General features: G+C 40.2%; 14 non-coding genes and 5 pseudogenes across 14 annotated transcripts; all 19 read right to left on the bottom strand.

Moving 5' to 3' along the window:
• Positions 1-480: 480 nt before the first annotated feature.
• On the bottom strand, positions 481-599 carry LOC145995796 (5S ribosomal RNA). The gene has a single exon (XR_014442725.1). It is a non-coding gene; the product is annotated as a 5S ribosomal RNA (ribosomal RNA).
• Positions 600-1,000: 401 nt separating this feature from the next.
• On the bottom strand, positions 1,001-1,119 carry LOC145995607 (5S ribosomal RNA). Its single transcript, XR_014442653.1, has one exon. It is a non-coding gene; the product is annotated as a 5S ribosomal RNA (ribosomal RNA).
• A 1,104-nt stretch (positions 1,120-2,223) lies between these two features.
• On the bottom strand, positions 2,224-2,342 carry LOC145995422 (5S ribosomal RNA). The gene has a single exon (XR_014442475.1). It is a non-coding gene; the product is annotated as a 5S ribosomal RNA (ribosomal RNA).
• A 400-nt stretch (positions 2,343-2,742) lies between these two features.
• On the bottom strand, positions 2,743-2,861 carry LOC145995793 (5S ribosomal RNA; annotated as a pseudogene).
• Positions 2,862-3,434: 573 nt separating this feature from the next.
• On the bottom strand, positions 3,435-3,553 carry LOC145995491 (5S ribosomal RNA). Its single transcript, XR_014442541.1, has one exon. It is a non-coding gene; the product is annotated as a 5S ribosomal RNA (ribosomal RNA).
• Positions 3,554-4,649: 1,096 nt separating this feature from the next.
• Positions 4,650-4,768, bottom strand: LOC145995567 (5S ribosomal RNA). Its single transcript, XR_014442613.1, has one exon. It is a non-coding gene; the product is annotated as a 5S ribosomal RNA (ribosomal RNA).
• Positions 4,769-5,873: 1,105 nt separating this feature from the next.
• LOC145995701 (5S ribosomal RNA) lies at positions 5,874-5,992 on the bottom strand (annotated as a pseudogene).
• A 928-nt stretch (positions 5,993-6,920) lies between these two features.
• On the bottom strand, positions 6,921-7,039 carry LOC145995603 (5S ribosomal RNA). Its single transcript, XR_014442649.1, has one exon. It is a non-coding gene; the product is annotated as a 5S ribosomal RNA (ribosomal RNA).
• A 520-nt stretch (positions 7,040-7,559) lies between these two features.
• Positions 7,560-7,678, bottom strand: LOC145995815 (5S ribosomal RNA; annotated as a pseudogene).
• Positions 7,679-8,252: 574 nt separating this feature from the next.
• Positions 8,253-8,371, bottom strand: LOC145995503 (5S ribosomal RNA). Its single transcript, XR_014442552.1, has one exon. It is a non-coding gene; the product is annotated as a 5S ribosomal RNA (ribosomal RNA).
• A 402-nt stretch (positions 8,372-8,773) lies between these two features.
• LOC145995667 (5S ribosomal RNA) lies at positions 8,774-8,893 on the bottom strand. The gene has a single exon (XR_014442710.1). It is a non-coding gene; the product is annotated as a 5S ribosomal RNA (ribosomal RNA).
• Positions 8,894-9,994: 1,101 nt separating this feature from the next.
• Positions 9,995-10,113, bottom strand: LOC145995389 (5S ribosomal RNA). Its single transcript, XR_014442445.1, has one exon. It is a non-coding gene; the product is annotated as a 5S ribosomal RNA (ribosomal RNA).
• A 1,095-nt stretch (positions 10,114-11,208) lies between these two features.
• On the bottom strand, positions 11,209-11,327 carry LOC145995520 (5S ribosomal RNA). Its single transcript, XR_014442568.1, has one exon. It is a non-coding gene; the product is annotated as a 5S ribosomal RNA (ribosomal RNA).
• A 402-nt stretch (positions 11,328-11,729) lies between these two features.
• Positions 11,730-11,848, bottom strand: LOC145995777 (5S ribosomal RNA; annotated as a pseudogene).
• A 410-nt stretch (positions 11,849-12,258) lies between these two features.
• Positions 12,259-12,377, bottom strand: LOC145995791 (5S ribosomal RNA; annotated as a pseudogene).
• A 562-nt stretch (positions 12,378-12,939) lies between these two features.
• Positions 12,940-13,058, bottom strand: LOC145995464 (5S ribosomal RNA). Its single transcript, XR_014442516.1, has one exon. It is a non-coding gene; the product is annotated as a 5S ribosomal RNA (ribosomal RNA).
• A 1,101-nt stretch (positions 13,059-14,159) lies between these two features.
• On the bottom strand, positions 14,160-14,278 carry LOC145995835 (5S ribosomal RNA). Its single transcript, XR_014442735.1, has one exon. It is a non-coding gene; the product is annotated as a 5S ribosomal RNA (ribosomal RNA).
• A 1,103-nt stretch (positions 14,279-15,381) lies between these two features.
• Positions 15,382-15,500, bottom strand: LOC145995424 (5S ribosomal RNA). The gene has a single exon (XR_014442477.1). It is a non-coding gene; the product is annotated as a 5S ribosomal RNA (ribosomal RNA).
• Positions 15,501-16,595: 1,095 nt separating this feature from the next.
• On the bottom strand, positions 16,596-16,714 carry LOC145995465 (5S ribosomal RNA). The gene has a single exon (XR_014442517.1). It is a non-coding gene; the product is annotated as a 5S ribosomal RNA (ribosomal RNA).
• Between the last annotated feature and the right edge of the window lie 573 nt (positions 16,715-17,287).

The following is a 17,287-nucleotide window of genomic DNA, read 5'->3' on the forward strand; positions in this document are numbered from 1 at the left end:
TGTAGAAGAAACATACGTTTTTGTACTACAAATAATGATACAATTCATTGCAATCATAGTGAGAAAATGTGCTCTAACAAACTTCGAGAGATGTGTTAACATTAAAGCTACAAGATAGAGATTCAAATTTAGTGCAGTGAAAGGGTTTTGAACAAAATATACACCCCATAATAACGCAGACTTGTATTCTCGCCGAAAACTACCAACGCAGGACCAACGGAGAGACACAAGGCGGATACAAGCACCCCTATCCACCGCAATTATGGCGGCCAGATGTAATACGACAGCACCCTGCAACCCATAATGATAAGAAATTAAAAAAAAACATCGGCTTCCCAGATATTCATATATACTAATATACATTTTTTACATATATTATTTTCTGACTGCTATGAAGGAGGTGATTCTGCAGAAACTGTGGATGATTGATTTGTTTCAAATTACAAAAAGTTCACTATTAACCAAAACAAAGAAAAAGGTTGCCAACAGTACCTGGTGTTCCCAGGCAGTCACCCATCCAAGTACTTACCAGGCCCGACGCTGCTTGACTTCGGTGATCGGACGAGAACCGGTATATTCAGCGCGGTATGACCGTTGGCGAAAGGTACTGCTCTCGGTAAGATAGATATACTCCAACGTCTAGTTTTCGAGACGAGACGGGTTATGTCTCGTTTAGTGTGGACTGCCAAGAATGTGTAGATGAAACATAATTGTTACTATTAATGATACATTTCATTGTAATCATAGTGAGAAAATGTGCTTTAACAACCTTCGAGAGATGTGTTAACATTAAAGCTAAAAGACAGAGAAGGAAATTTTGTGAAGTGTTTGGTTTTTAAACAAAAAACGCACATAAAATACATCACATAATATGGCAGGAAGGTATCCTCGCAGAAACATTACCAACGTCGGCTCTTCGGGGAGCGATTCCTCAAAAACTGTGGGTGATTGATTGAATTCATGTTTCAAAAAAGGTCATTATCAGCATTAAAGAAAAGGTTGCCAACAGTACCTGTTGTTCCCAGGCGGTCACCCATCCAAGTACTTACCAGGCCCGACGCTGCTTGACTTCGGTGATCGGACGAGAACCGGTATATTCAGCGCGGTATGACCGTTGGCGAAAGGTACTGCATTCGGTAACATAGATATACTCCACCGTCTAGTTTTCGAGACGAGACGGGTTATGTCTCATTTTGTGTGCACTGCCAAGAATGTGTAGGTGAAACATAATTGTTACTACACAAAATAATGATACATTTCATTGTAATCATAGTGAGAAAATGTGCTCTAACAACCTTCGAGAAATGTGTTAACATAAAAGCTATAAGACAGAGAAGAAAATTTTCTGCAGGGTTTAGATTTTAAACAAAAACGCCCAAAAATACATCAAATAATATTTCAGGAACGTATCCTCGCACAAAAACTACCAACGCCGGCTCTTCGGGAAGCGATTCTGCAAGAAATGTTTGTGATTTATTGACTTCAAGTTACAAAAAAGGTCATTATCACCATTACAAAAGCAAAAAGGTTGCTAACAGTACTTGGTGCTCCCTGGCTGTCACACATCCTAGTACTTTCCAGATCCGTCGCTGCTTGGTTTCTTTTTTGGGACGAAAACCGGTATATTTAACGCGGTATGTCCGCTGGGGAAATGCACTGCTTTCGGTAAGTTACATATAGGCCACCTTCTAGCTTTCGAGACGAGTCGGGACATCCTACGTTTCGTGGGCAATGCCAAGAATGTGTTGAAGGAACATACGTTTTTGTACTAAAATAATGATACAATTCATTGTAATCATAGTGAGAAAATGTGCTCTAACAAATTTCGAGAGATGTGTTAACATTAAAGCTACACGATAGGGATTCAAAATTAGTGCAGTGAAAGGGTTTTGAACAAAATATACACCCCATAATAACGCAGACTCGTATTCTCGCTGAAAACTACCAACGCCGGACCTACGGAGAGAGACACGGCGGATCCAGGCACCGCTATCCACCGCAATTATGGCGGCCGGCTGTAATACGACTGCACCCTTCAAACCAGCATGATAAGAAACTAAAAAAAAAAACATCGGCTTCCCAGATATTAATATATACTAATATACATTTTTTACATATATTATTTGCTTATAGCTATAAGAGAGGTGATTCTGCAGAAGCTGTGGATGATTGATTGGTTTCAAATTACAAAAAGTTCATTATCAACCAAAACAAAAAAAAGGTTGCCAACAGTACCTGGTGTTCCCAGGCAGTCAACCATCCAAGTACTTACCAGGCCCGACGCTGCTTGACTTCGGTGATCGGATGAGAACCGGTATATTCAGCGCGGTATGACCGTTGGCGAAAGGTACTGCTTTCGGTAAGATAGATATACTCCACCGTCTAGTTTTCCAGACGAGACGTATTATGTCCCGTTTTGTGTGGACTGCCAAGAATGTGTAGATGAAACATAATTGTTACTATTAATGATACATTTCATTGTAATCATAGTGAGAAAATGTGCTTTATCAACTTTCTAGAGATGTGTTAACATTAAAGCTAAAAGACAGAGAAGGAAATTTTGCGCAGGGTTGGGATTTTAAACAGAAACGCCCAAAAATACATCAAATAATATGGCAGGAAGGTATCCTCGCAGAAAAACTACCAACGTCGGCTCTTCGGGGAGCGATTTATCAAAAACTGTGGGTGATTGATTGACTTCAAGTTTCAAAAAAGGTCATTATCAGCATTAAAGAAAAGGTTGCAAGACAGTACCTGGTGTTTCCAGGCGGTCACCCATCCAAGTACTTACTAGTCCCGACGCTGCTTGACTTCGGTGATCGGACGAGAACCGGTATATTCAGCGCGGTATGACCGTTGGCGAAAGGTACTGCATTCGGTAAGATAGATATACTCCACCGTCTAGTTTTCGAGACGAGACGGGTTATGTCTCATTTTGTGTGCACTGCCAAGAATGTGTAGGTGAAACATAATTGTTACTACACAAAAGAATGATACATTTCATTGTAATCATAGTGAGAAAATGTGCTCTAACAACCTTCGAGAGATGTGTTAACATTAAAGCTACAAGATAGAGATTAAAATTTAGTGCAGTGAAAGGGTTTTGAACAAAATATACACATAATAATAACGCAGACTCATATTCTCGCCGAAAACTACCAACGCCGGGCCTACGGAGAGAGTCACGGCGGATCCAGGCACCGCAATCCACCGCAATTATGGCGGCGGGATGTAATACGACAGCACCCTGCAACCCAGCATGATAAGAAATTAAATAAAACATCGGCTTCCCAGATATTCATATATACTAATATACATTTTTTCATATATTATATTCTTGCAGCTATAAAAAATGTGATTCTGCAGAAACTGTGGATGATTGATTGGTTTCAAATTACAAAAATGTCACTGTTAACCAAAACAAAGAAAAAGGTTACCAACAGTACCTGGTGTTCCCAGGCAGTCACCCATCCAAGTACTTACCAGGCCCGACACTGCTTGACTTCGGTGATCGGACGAGAACCGGTATATTCAGCGCGGTATGACCGTTGGCGAAAGGTACTGCTTTCGGTAAGATAGATATACTCCACCGTCTAGTTTTCGAGACGAGACGGGTTATGTCTCGTTTAGTGTGCACTTCCAAAAATGTGTAGATGAAACATAATTGTTACTATTAATGATACATTTCATTGTAATCATAGTGAGAAAATGTGCTTTAACAACCTTCGAGAGATGTGTTAACATAAAAGCTAAAAGACAGAGAAGGAAATTTTAAGCAGGGTTGGGATTTTAAACAGAAACGCCCAAAAATACATCAAATAATATTTCAGGAACGTATCCTCGCACAAAAACTACCAACGCCGGCTCTTCGGGAAGCGATTCTGCAAGAAATGTTTGTGATTTATGTACTTCAAGTTACAAAAAAGGTCATTATCACCATTACAAAAGCAAAAAGGTTGCTAACAGTACCTGGTGCTCCCTGGCTGTCACCCATCCAAGTACTTTCCAGATCCGTCGCTGCTTGGTTTCTTTTTTGGGACGAAAATCGGTATATTTAACGCGGTATGTCCGCTGGCGAAATGCACTGCTTTCGGTAAGTTACATATATGCCACCTTCTAGCTTTCGAGACGAGTCGATACATCCTACGTTTCGTGGGCAATGCCAAGAATTTGTTGAAGAAACATACGTTTTTGTACTAAAATAATGATACAATTCATTGTAATCATAGTGAGAAAATGTGCTCTAACTAACTTCGAGAGATGTGGTAACATTAAAGCTACAAGATAGAGATTAAAATTTAGTGCAGTGAAAGGGTTTTGAACAAAATATACACATAATAATAACGCAGACTCATATTCTCGCCGAAAACTACCAACGCCGGACCTACGGAGAGAGACACGGCGGATCCAGGCACCGCTATCCACCGCAATTATGGCGGCCGGCTGTAATACGACTGCACCCTTCAAACCAGCATGATAAGAAACTAAAAAAAAAACATCGGCTTCCCAGATATTCATATATACTAATATACATTTTTTACATATATTATTTGCTTACAGCTATAAAAGAGGTGATTCTGCAGAAACTGTGGATGATTGATTTTTTCAAATTACAAAAAGGTCACTATTAACCAAAACAAAAAAAAGGTTGCCAACAGTACCTGGTGTTCAAAGGCAGTCACCCATCCAAGTACTTACCAGGCCCGACGCTGCTTGACTTCGGTGATCGGACGAGAACCGGTATATTCAGCGGGGTATGACCGTTGGCGAGGGGTACTGCTTTCGGTAAGATAGATATACTCCACCGTCTAGTTTTCGAGACGAGACGTATTATGTCCCGTTTTGTGTGCACTGCCAAGAAAGTGTAGATGAAACGTAAGTGTTACTACACCAAATATTGGTACATTTGATTGTAATCATAGTGAGAAAATGTGCTTTAACACTTATCGAGAGATGTGTTAACATTAAAGCTAAAAGACAGAGAAGGAAATTTTGTGCAGGTTTGGGATGCTAAACAGAAACGCCCAAAAATACATCAAATAATATTTCAGGAACGTATCCTCGCACAAAAACTACCAACGCCGGCTCTTCGGGAAGCGATTCTGCAAGAAATGTTTGTGATTTATGTACTTCAAGTTACAAAAAAGGTCATTATCACCATTACAAAAGCAAAAAGGTTGCTAACAGTACCTGGTGCTCCCTGGCTGTCACCCATCCAAGTACTTTCCAGATCCGTCGCTGCTTGGTTTCTTTTTTGGGACGAAAATCGGTATATTTAACGCGGTATGTCCGCTGGCGAAATGCACTGCTTTCGGTAAGTTACATATAGGCCACCTTCTAGCTTTCGACACGAGTCGATACATCCTACGTTTCGTGGGCAATGCCGAGAATGTGTAGAAGAAACATAGGTTTTTGTGCTACAAATAATGATACAATTCATTGTAATCATACTGAAAAAATGTGCTCTAACAAAGATCGAGAGATGTGTTAATATTAAAGCTACAAGATAGAGATTCAAATTTAGTGCAGTGAAAGGGTTTTGAACAAAATACACACCCCATAATAACGCAGACTCGTATTCTCGCCGAAAACTACCAACGCAGGACCTACGGAGAGATACACGTCGGATCCAGGCACCGCTATCCACCGCAATTATGTCGGCCAGATGTAATACGACAGCACCCTGCAAACCAGAGTGATATGAAATTAAAAAAAAAACATCGGCTTCCCAGATATTCATATATACTAATATACATTTTTTACATATATTATTTTCTGACTGCTATGAAAGATGTGATTCTGCAGAAACTGTGGATGATTGATTGGTTTCAAATTACAAAAAGGTCACTATTAACCAAAACAAAGAAAAAGGTTGCCAACAGTACCTGGTGTTCAAAGGCAGTCACCCATCCAAGTACTTACCAGGCCCGACGCTGCTTGACTTCGGTGATAGGACGAGAACCGGTATATTCAGCGCGGTATGACCGTTGGCGAAAGGTACTGCTTTCGGTAAGATAGTAATACTCCAACGTCTAGTTTTCGAGACGAGACGGGTTATGTCTCGTTTAGTGTGGACTGCCAAGAATGTGTAGATGAAACATAATTGTTACTATTAATGATACATTTCATTGTAATCATAGTGAGAAAATGTGCTTTATCAACTTTCGAGAGATGTGTTAACATTAAAGCTAAAAGACAGAGAAGGAAATTTTGCGCAGGGTTGGGATTTTAAACAAAAACGCCCAAAAATACATCAAATAATATGGCAGGAACGTATCCTCGCAGAAAAACTACCAACGCCGGCTTTTCGGGAAGCGATTCTGCAAAAAATATTTGTGATTGATTGACTTCAAGTTACAAAGAAGTCATTATCACCATTAAAAAAGCAAAAGATTGCTAACAGTACCTGGTGCTCCCAGGCTGTCACCCATCCAAGTACTTACCAGATCCTTAGCTGCTTGACTTCTGTTTTGGGACGAAAACCGGTATATTTAACGCGGTATGTCCGTTGGCGAAAGACACTGCTTTCGGTAAGTTACATATAGGCCACCGTCTAGTTTTCGAGGCGAGTCGGGACATCTCACGTTTCGTGGGCAATGCCAAGAATTTGTAGAATAAACATACGTTTTTGTACTACAAATAATGATACAATTCATTGTAATCATATTGGGAAAATGTGCTCTAACAACCTTCGAGAGATGTGTTAACATTAAAGCTAAAAGACAGAGAAGGAAATTTTTTGAAGGGTTGGGTTTTTAAACAAAAAACGCACATACAATACATACGATAATATGGCAGGAACGTATCCTCGCAGAAAAACTACCATCGCCGGCTCTTCGGGGAGCGATTCTGCAAAAACGTTGGGTGATTGATTGATTTCAAGTTTCAAAAAAGGTCATTATCAGCATTAAGAAAAAGGTCGCCAACAGTACATGGTGTTCCCAGGCGGTCACCCATCCAAGTACTTACCAGGCCCGAAGCTGCTTGACTTCGGTGATCGGACGAGAACCGGTATATTCAGCGCGGTATGACCGTTGGCGAAAGCTACAGCATTCGGTAAGATAGATATAGTCCACCTTCTAGTTTTCGAGACGAGTCGGGACTTCTCACGTTTCGTGGGCAATGCCAAGAATCTGTAGAATAAACATACGTTTTTGTACTACAAATAATGATACAATTCATTGTAATCATAGTGAGAAAATGTGCTCTAACAAACTTCGAGAGATGTGTTAACATTAAAGATACAAGATAGAGATTCAAATTTAGTGCATTGAAAGGGTTTTGCACAAAATATACACCCCAAAATAACGCAGACTCGTATTCTCGCCGAAAACTACAAACGCCGGACCTTTGGAGAGAGACACGGCAGATCCAGGCACCGCTATCCATCGCAATTATGGCGGCCGGATGTAATACGACAGCACCCTGCAAGCCAGCATGATTTTTTACATATATTATTTGCTTACAGCTATAAAAGAGGTGATTCTACAGAAACTGTGGATGATTGATTGGTTTCTAATTACAAAAAGGTCACTATTAACCCAAACAAAGAAAAAGGTTGCCAACAGTACCTGGTGTTCCCAGGAAGTCACCCATCCAAGTACTTACCAGGCCCGACGCTGCTTGACTTCTGTTTAGGGACGAAAACCGGTATATTTAACGCGGTATGTCCTTTGGCGAAAGGCTCTGCTTTCGGTAAGTTACATATAGTCCACCTTCTAGTTTTCGAGACGAGTCGGGACATCTCACGTTTCGTGGGCAATGCCAAGAATGTGTAGAAGAAACATACGTTTTTGTACTACAAATAATGATACAATTCATTGCAATCATACTGAGAAAATGTGCTCTAACAAACTTCGAGAGATGTGTTAACATTAAAGCTACAAGATAGAGATTCAAATTTAGTGCAGTGAAAGGGTTTTGAACAAAATATACACCCAATAATAACGCAGACTTGTATTCTCGCCGAAAACTACCAACGCAGGACCAACGGAGAGAGACAAGGCGGATACAGGCACCCCTATCCACCGCAATTATGGCGGACAGATGTAATACGACAGCACCCTGCAACCCAGAATGATAAGAAATTAAACAAAACATCGGCTTCCCAGATATTCATATATACTAATATACATTTTTTACATATATTATTTTCTGACTGCTATGAAGGAGGTGATTCTGCAGAAACTGTGGATGATTGATTTGTTTCAAATTACAAAAAGGTCACTATTAACCAAAACAAAGAAAAAGGTTGCCAACAGTACCTGGTGTTCCCAGGCAGTCACCCATCCAAGCACTTACCAGGCCCGACGCTGCTTGACTTCGGTGATCGGACGAGAACCGGTATATTCAGCGCGGTATGACCGTTGGCGAAAGGTACTGCTCTCGGTAAGATAGATATACTCCAACGTATAGTTTTCGAGACGAGACGGGTTATGTCTCGTTTAGTGTGGACTGCCAAGAATGTGTAGATGAAACATAATTGTTACTATTAATGATACATTTCATTGTAATCATAGTGAGAAAATGTGTTTTAACAACCTTCGAGAGATGTGTTAACATTAAAGCTAAAAGACAGAGAAGGAAATTTTGTGAAGTGTTTGGTTTTTAAACAAAAAAACGCACATAAAATACATCACATAATATGGCAGGAAGGTATCCTCGCAGAAAAATTACCAACGTCGGCTCTTCGGGGAGCGATTCCTCAAAAACTGTGGGTGATTGATTGAATTCAAGTTTCAAAAAAGGTCATTATCAGCATTAAAGAAAAGGTTGCCAACAGTACCTGTTGTTCCCAGGCGGTCACCCATCCAAGTACATACCAGGCCCGACGCTGCTTGACTTCGGATGATCGGACGAGAACCGGTATATTCAGCGCGGTATGACCGTTGGCGAAAGGTACTGCATTCGGTAACATAGATATACTCCACCGTCTAGTTTTCGAGACGAGACGGGTTATGTCTCATTTTGTGTGCACTGCCAAGAATGTGTAGGTGAAACATAATTGTTACTACACAAAATAATGATACATTTCATTGTAATCATAGTGAGAAAATGTGCTCTAACAACCTTCGAGAAATGTGTTAACATAAAAGCTAAAAGACAGAGAAGAAAATTTTCTGCAGGGTTTAGATTTTAAACAAAAAGGCCCAAAAATACATCAAATAATATTTCAGGAACGTATCCTCGCACAAAAACTACCAACGCCGGCTCTTCGGGAAGCGATTCTGCAAGAAATGTTTGTGATTTATTGACTTCAAGTTAAAAAAAGGTCATTATCACCATTACAAAAGCAAAAAGGTTGCTAACAGTACTTGGTGCTCCCTGGCTGTCACACATCCTAGTACTTTCCAGATCCGTCGCTGCTTGGTTTCTTTTTTGGGACGAAAACCGGTATATTTAACGCGGTATGTCCGCTGGGGAAATGCACTGCTTTCGGTAAGTTACATATAGGCCACCTTCTAGCTTTCGAGACGAGTCGGCACATCCTACGTTTCGTGGGCAATGCTAAGAATGTATTGAAGGAACATACGTTTTTGTACTAAAATAATGATACAATTAATTGTAATCATAGTGAGAAAATGTGCTCTAACAAATTTCGAGAGATGTGTTAACATTAAAGCTACACGATAGGGATTCAAAATTAGTGCAGTGAAAGGGTTTTGAACAAAATATACACCCCATAATAACGCAGACTCGTATTCTCGCCGAAAACTACCAACGCCGGAACTACGGAGAGAGACACGGCGGATCTAGGCACAGCTATCAATCGCAATTATGGCGGCCGGATGTAATACGACAGCACCCTGCAACCCAGCATGATAAGAAATTAAATAAAACATCGGCTTCCCAGATATTCATATATACTAATATACATTTTTTACATATATTATATGCTTACAGCTATAAAAGAGGTGATTCTGCAGAAACTGTGGATGATTGATTGGTTTCAAATTACAAAAATTTCACTATTAACCAAAACAAAGAAAAAGGTTGCCAACAGTACCTGGTGTTCCCAGGAAGTCACCCATCCAAGTACTTACCAGGCCCGACACTGCTTGACTTCGGTGATCGGACGAGAACCGGTATATTCAGCGCGGTATGACCGTTGGCGAAAGGTACTGCTTTCGGTAAGATAGATATACTACACCATCTAGTTTTCGAGACGAGACGGGTTATGTCTCGTTTAGTGTGGACTGCCAAGAATGTGTAGATGAAACATAATTGTTACTATTAATGATACATTTCATTGTAATCATAGTGAGAAAATGTGCTTTAACAACCTTCGAGAGATGTGTTAACATTAAAGCTAAAAGACAGAGAAGGAAATTTTGTGCAGGGTTAGGATTTTAAACAGAAACGCCCAAAAATACATCAAATAATATTTCAGGAACGTATCCTCGCACAAAAACTATCAACGCCGGCTCTTCGGGAAGCGATTCTGCAACAAATGTTTGTGATTTATTGACTTCAAGTTACAAAAAAGGTCATTATCACCATTACAAAAGCAAAAAGGTTGCTAACAGTACCTGGTGCTCCCAGGCTGTCACCCATCCAACTACTTTCCAGATCCGTCGATGCTTGGTTTCTGTTTTTTGACGAAAACCGGTATATTTAAAGCGGTATGTCCGCTGGCGAAATGCACTGCTTTCGGTAAGTTACATATAGGCCACCTTCTAGCTTTCGAGACGAGTCGGGACATTCTACGTTTCGTGGGCAATGCCAAGAATGTGTTGAAGAAACATACGTTTTTGTACTAAAATAATGATACAATTCATTGTAATCATAGTGAGAAAATGTGCTCTAACAAACTTCGAGAGATGTCTTAACATTAAAGCTACAAGATAGGGATTCAAATTTAGTGCAGTGAAAGGGTTTTGAACAAAATATACACCCCATAATAACGCAGACTCGTATTCTCGCCGAAAACTACCAACGCCGGACCTACGGAGAGAGACACGGCGGATCCAGGCACCGCTATCCACCGCAATTATGGCGGCCGGCTGTAATACGACTGCACCCTTCAAACCAGCTTGATAAGAAACTAAAAAAAACATCGGCTTCCCAGATATTCATATATACTAATATACATTTTTTACATATATTATTTGCTTACAGCTTTAAAAGAGGTGATTCTGCAGAAGCTGTGGATGATTGATTGGTTTCAAATTACAAAAAGGTCATTATCAACCAAAACAAAAAAAACGTTGCCAACAGTACCTGGTGTTCCCAGGCAGTCACCCATCCAAGTACTTACCAGGCTCGACGCTGCTTGACTTCGGTGATCGGACGAGAACCGGTATATTCAGCGCGGTATGACCGTTGGCGAAAGGTACTGCTTTCAGTAAGATAGATATACTCCACCGTCTAGTTTTCGAGACGAGACGGGTTATGTCTCGTTTAGTGTGGACTGCCAAGAATGTGTAGATGAAACATAATTGTTACTATTAATGATACATTTCATTGTAATCATAGTGAGAAAATGTGCTTTAACACTTATCGAGAGATGTGTTAACATTAAAGCTAAAAGACAGAGAAGGAAATTTTGTGAAGTGTTTGGTTTTTAAACAAAAAACGCACATAAAATACATCACATAATATGGCAGGAAGGTATCCTCGCAGAAAAACTACCAACGTCGGCTCTTCGGGGAGCGATTTATCAAAAAATGTGGGTGATTGATTGACTTCAAGTTTCAAAAAAGGTCATTATCAGCATTAAAGAAAAGGTTGCAAAACAGTACCTGGTGTTTCCAGGCGGTCACCCATCCAAGTACTTACTAGTCCCGACGCTGCTTGACTTCGGTGATCGGACGAGAACCGGTATATTCAGCGCGGTATGACCGTTGGCGAAAGGTACTGCATTCGGTAAAGTAGATATACTCCACCGTCTAGTTTTCGAGACGAGACGGGTTATGTCTCATTTTGTGTGCACTGCCAAGAATGTGTAGGTGAAACATAATTGTTACTACACAAAAGAATGATACATTTCATTGTAATCATAGTGAGAAAATGTGCTTTAACAACCTTCGAGAGATGTGTTAACATTAAAGCTAAAAGACAGAGAAGGAAATTTTGTGAAGTGTTTGGTTTTTAAACAAAAAACGCCCAAAAATACATCAAATAATATGGCAGGAACGTATCCTCGCAGAAAAGCTACCAACGCCGGCTCCTCGGGAAGCGATTCTGCAAAAAATATTTGTGATTCATTGACTTCAAGTTACAAAAAAGTCATTATCACCATTAAAAAAGCAAAAAGTTTGTCAACAGTACCTGGTGTTCCCAGGAGGTCACCAATCCAAGTACTTACAAGGCCCGACGCTGCTTGACTTCGGTGATAGGACGAGAACCGGTATATTCAACGAGGTATGACCGTTGGCGAGAAATGCTGCTTTCGGTAAGATAGATATACTCCACCTTCTGGTTTTCGAGACGAGTCGGGACATCACACGTTTCGTGGGCAATGCCAAGAATGTGTAGAATAAACATACTTTTTTGTACTACAAATAATGATACAATTCATTGTAATCATAGTGAGGAAATGTGCTCTAACAAACTTCGAGAGATGTGTTAACATTAAAGCTACAAGATAGAGATTAAAATTTAGTGCAGTGAAAGGGTTTTGAACAAAATATACACATAATAATAACACAGACTCATATTCTCGCCGAAAACTACCAACGCCGGGCCTACGGAGAGAGTCACGGCGGATACAGGCACCGCTATCCACCGCAATTATGGCGGCGGGATGTAATACGACAGCACCCTGCAACCCAGCATGATAAGAAATTAAATAAAACATCGGCTTCCCAGATATTCATATATACTAATCATATATTATATGATTGCAGATATAAAAGATGTGATTCTGCAGAAACTGTGGATGATTGATTGGTTTCAAATTACAAAAATGTCACTATTAACCAAAAGAAAGAAAAAGGTTGCCAACAGTACCTGGTGTTCCCAGGCAGTCACCCATCCAAGTACTTACCAGGCCCGACACTGCTTGACTTCGGTGATCGGACGAGAACCGGTATATTCAGCGCGGTATGACCGTTGGCGAAAGGTACTGCTTTCGGTAAGATAGATATACTCCACCGTCTAGTTTTCGAGACGAGACGGGTTATGTCTCGTTTAGTGTGCACTGCCAAGAATGTGTAGATGAAACATAATTGTTACTATTAATGATACATTTCATTTTAATCATAGTGAGAAAATGTGCTTTAACAACCTTCGAGAGATGTGTTAACATAAAAGCTAAAAGACAGAGAAGGAAATTTTGAGAAGTGTTTGGTTTTTAAACAAACAACGCCCAAAAATACATCAAATAATATGGCAGGAACGTAACCTCGCAGAAAAGCTACCAACGCCGGCTCCTCGGGAAGCGATTCTGCAAAAAATGTTTGTGATTCATTGAATTCAAGTTACAAAAAAGGTCATTATCACCATTACAAAAGCAAAAAGGTTGCTAACAGTACCTGGTGCTCCCTGGCTGTCACCCATCCAAGTACTTTCCAGATCCGTCGCTTCTTGACTTCTGTTTTGGGACGAAAACCGGTATATTTTACGCGGTATGTCCGTTGGCGAAAGACACTGCTTTCGGTAAGTTACATATAGGCCACCTTCTAGTTTTCGAGACGAGTCGGACATCTCATGTTTCGTGGGCAATGCCAAGAATGTGTAGAAGAAACATAGGTTTTTGTACTACAAATAATGATACAATTCATTGTAATCATACTGAGAAAATGTGCTCTAACAAACTTCGAGAGATGTGTTAATATTAAAGCTACAAGAAAGAGATTCAAATTTAGTGCAGTGAAAGGGTTTTGAACAAAATATACACCCCATAATAACGCAGACTCGTATTCTCGCCAAAAACTACCAACGCAGGACCTTCGGAGAGAGACACGTCGGATCCAGGCACCGCTATCCACCGCAATTATGGCGGCCAGATGTAATACGGCAGCACCCTGCAACCCAGAGTGATATGAAATTAAAAAAAAAAACATCGGCTTCCAAGATATTCATATATACTAATATACATTTTTTACATATATTATTTTCTGACTGCTATGAAAGAGGTGATTCTGCAGAAACTGTGGATGATTGATTGGTTTCAAATTACAAAAAAGGTCAATATTAACCAAAACAAAGAAAAAGGTTGCCAACAGTACCTGGTGTTCCCGGGTAGTCACCCATCCAAGTACTTACCAGGCCCGACGCTGCTTGACTTCGGTGATCGGACGAGAACCGGTATATTCAGCGCGGTATGACCGTTGGCGAAAGGTACGGCTCTCGGTAAGATAGATATACTCCAACGTCTAGTTTTCGAGACGAGACGGGTTATGTCTCATTTTGTGTGCACTGCCAAGAATGTGTAGGTGAAACATAATTGTTACTACACAAAATAATGATACATTTCATTGTAATCATAGTGAGAAAATGTGCTCTAACAACCTTCGAGAAATGTGTTAACATAAAAGCTATAAGACAGAGAAGAAAATTTTCTGCAGGGTTTAGATTTTAAACAAAAACGCCCAAAAATACATCAAATAATATTTCAGGAACGTATCCTCGCACAAAAACTACCAACGCCGGCTCTTCGGGAAGCGATTCTGCAAGAAATGTTTGTGATTTATTGACTTCAAGTTACAAAAAAGGTCATTATCACCATTACAAAAGCAAAAAGGTTGCTAACAGTACTTGGTGCTCCCTGGCTGTCACACATCCTAGTACTTTCCAGATCCGTCGCTGCTTGGTTTCTTTTTTGGGACGAAAACCGGTATATTTAACGCGGTATGTCCGCTGGGGAAATGCACTGCTTTCGGTAAGTTACATATAGGCCACCTTCTAGCTTTCGAGACGAGTCGGGACATCCTACGTTTCGTGGGCAATGCCAAGAATGTGTTGAAGGAACATACGTTTTTGTACTAAAATAATGATACAATTCATTGTAATCATAGTGAGAAAATGTGCTCTAACAAATTTCGAGAGATGTGTTAACATTAAAGCTACACGATAGGGATTCAAAATTAGTGCAGTGAAAGGGTTTTGAACAAAATATACACCCCATAATAACGCAGACTCGTATTCTCGCTGAAAACTACCAACGCCGGACCTACGGAGAGAGACACGGCGGATCCAGGCACCGCTATCCACCGCAATTATGGCGGCCGGCTGTAATACGACTGCACCCTTCAAACCAGCATGATAAGAAACTAAAAAAAAAACATCGGCTTCCCAGATATTCATATATACTAATATACATTTTTTACATATATTATTTGCTTATAGCTATAAGAGAGGTGATTCTGCAGAAGCTGTGGATGATTGATTGGTTTCAAATTACAAAAAGTTCATTATCAACCAAAACAAAAAAAAGGTTGCCAACAGTACCTGGTGTTCCCAGGCAGTCAACCATCCAAGTACTTACCAGGCCCGACGCTGCTTGACTTCGGTGATCGGATGAGAACCGGTATATTCAGCGCGGTATGACCGTTGGCGAAAGGTACTGCTTTCGGTAAGATAGATATACTCCACCGTCTAGTTTTCGAGACGAGACGTATTATGTCCCGTTTTGTGTGGACTGCCAAGAATGTGTAGATGAAACATAATTGTTACTATTAATGATACATTTCATTGTAATCATAGTGAGAAAATGTGCTTTATCAACTTTCTAGAGATGTGTTAACATTAAAGCTAAAAGACAGAGAAGGAAATTTTGCGCAGGGTTGGGATTTTAAACAGAAACGCCCAAAAATACATCAAATAATATGGCAGGAACGTATCCTCGCAGAAAAACTACCAACGCCGTCTCTTCGGGAAGCGATTCTGCAAAAAATGTTTGTGATTCATTGACTTCAAGTTACAAAAAAGTCATTATCACCATTGAAAAAGCAAAAATGTTGCTAACAGTAAATGGTGCTCTCAGGCTGTCAACCATCCAAGTACTTACCAGATCCATCGCTGCTTGACTTCTGTTTTAGGACGAAAACCGGTATATTTACGCGGTATGTCCGTTGGCGAAATACACTACTTTCGGTAAGTTACATATAGGCCACCTTCTAGCTTTCGAGATTAGTCGGGACATCCTACGTTTCGTGGGCAATGCCAAGAATGTGTAGAAGAAACATACGTTTTTGAACTACAAATAATGATACAATTCATTGTAATCATAGTGAGAAAATGTGCTCTAAAAAAATTCGAGACATGTGTTAACATTAAAGCTACAAGATAGAGATTAAAATTTAGTGCAGTGAAAGGGTTTTGAACAAAATATACACCCAAAAATAACGCAGACTCGTATTCTCGCCGAAAACTACCAACGCCGGAACTACGGAGAGAGACACGGCGGATCTAGGCACAGCTATCAATCGCAATTATGGCGGCCGGATGTAATACGACAGCACCCTGCAACACAGCATGATAAGAAATTAAATAAAACATCGGCTTCCCAGATATTCATATATACTAATATACATTTTTTACATATATTATATGCTTACAGCTATAAAAGAGGTGATTCTGCAGAAACTGTGGATGATTGATTGGTTTCAAATTACAAAAATTTCACTATTAACCAAAACAAAGAAAAAGGTTGCCAACAGTACCTGGTGTTCCCAGGCAGTCACCCATCCAAGTACTTACCAGGCCCGACACTGCTTGACTTCGGTGATCGGACGAGAACCGGTATATTCAGCGCGGTATGACCGTTGGCGAAAGGTACTGCTTTCGGTAAGATAGATATACTCCACCGTCTAGTTTTCGAGACGAGACGGGTTATGTCTCGTTTAGTGTGGACTGCCAAGAATGTGTAGATGAAACATAATTGTTACTATTAATGATACATTTCATTGTAATCATAGTGAGAAAATGTGCTTTAACAACCTTCGAGAGATGTGTTAACATTAAAGCTAAAAGACAGAGAAGGAAATTTTGTGCAGGGTTAGGATTTTAAACAGAAACGCCCAAAAATACATCAAATAATATTTCAGGAACGTATCCTCGCACAAAAACTATCAACGCCGGCTCTTCGGGAAGCGATTCTGCAAGAAATGTTTGTGATTTATTGACTTCAAGTTACAAAAAAGGTCATTATCACCATTACAAAAGCAAAAAGGTTGCTAACAGTACCTGGTGCTCCCAGGCTGTCACCCATCCAACTACTTTCCAGATCCGTCGATGCTTGGTTTCTGTTTTTTGACGAAAACCGGTATATTTAAAGCGGTATGTCCGCTGGCGAAATGCACTGCTTTCGGTAAGTTACATATAGGCCACCTTCTAGCTTTCG

Source organism: Lepisma saccharinum, chromosome 11 (assembly GCF_977018435.1).
Source record: "Lepisma saccharinum chromosome 11, izLepSacc3.1, whole genome shotgun sequence".
Lineage (NCBI taxonomy): Eukaryota > Metazoa > Arthropoda > Insecta > Zygentoma > Lepismatidae > Lepisma > Lepisma saccharinum.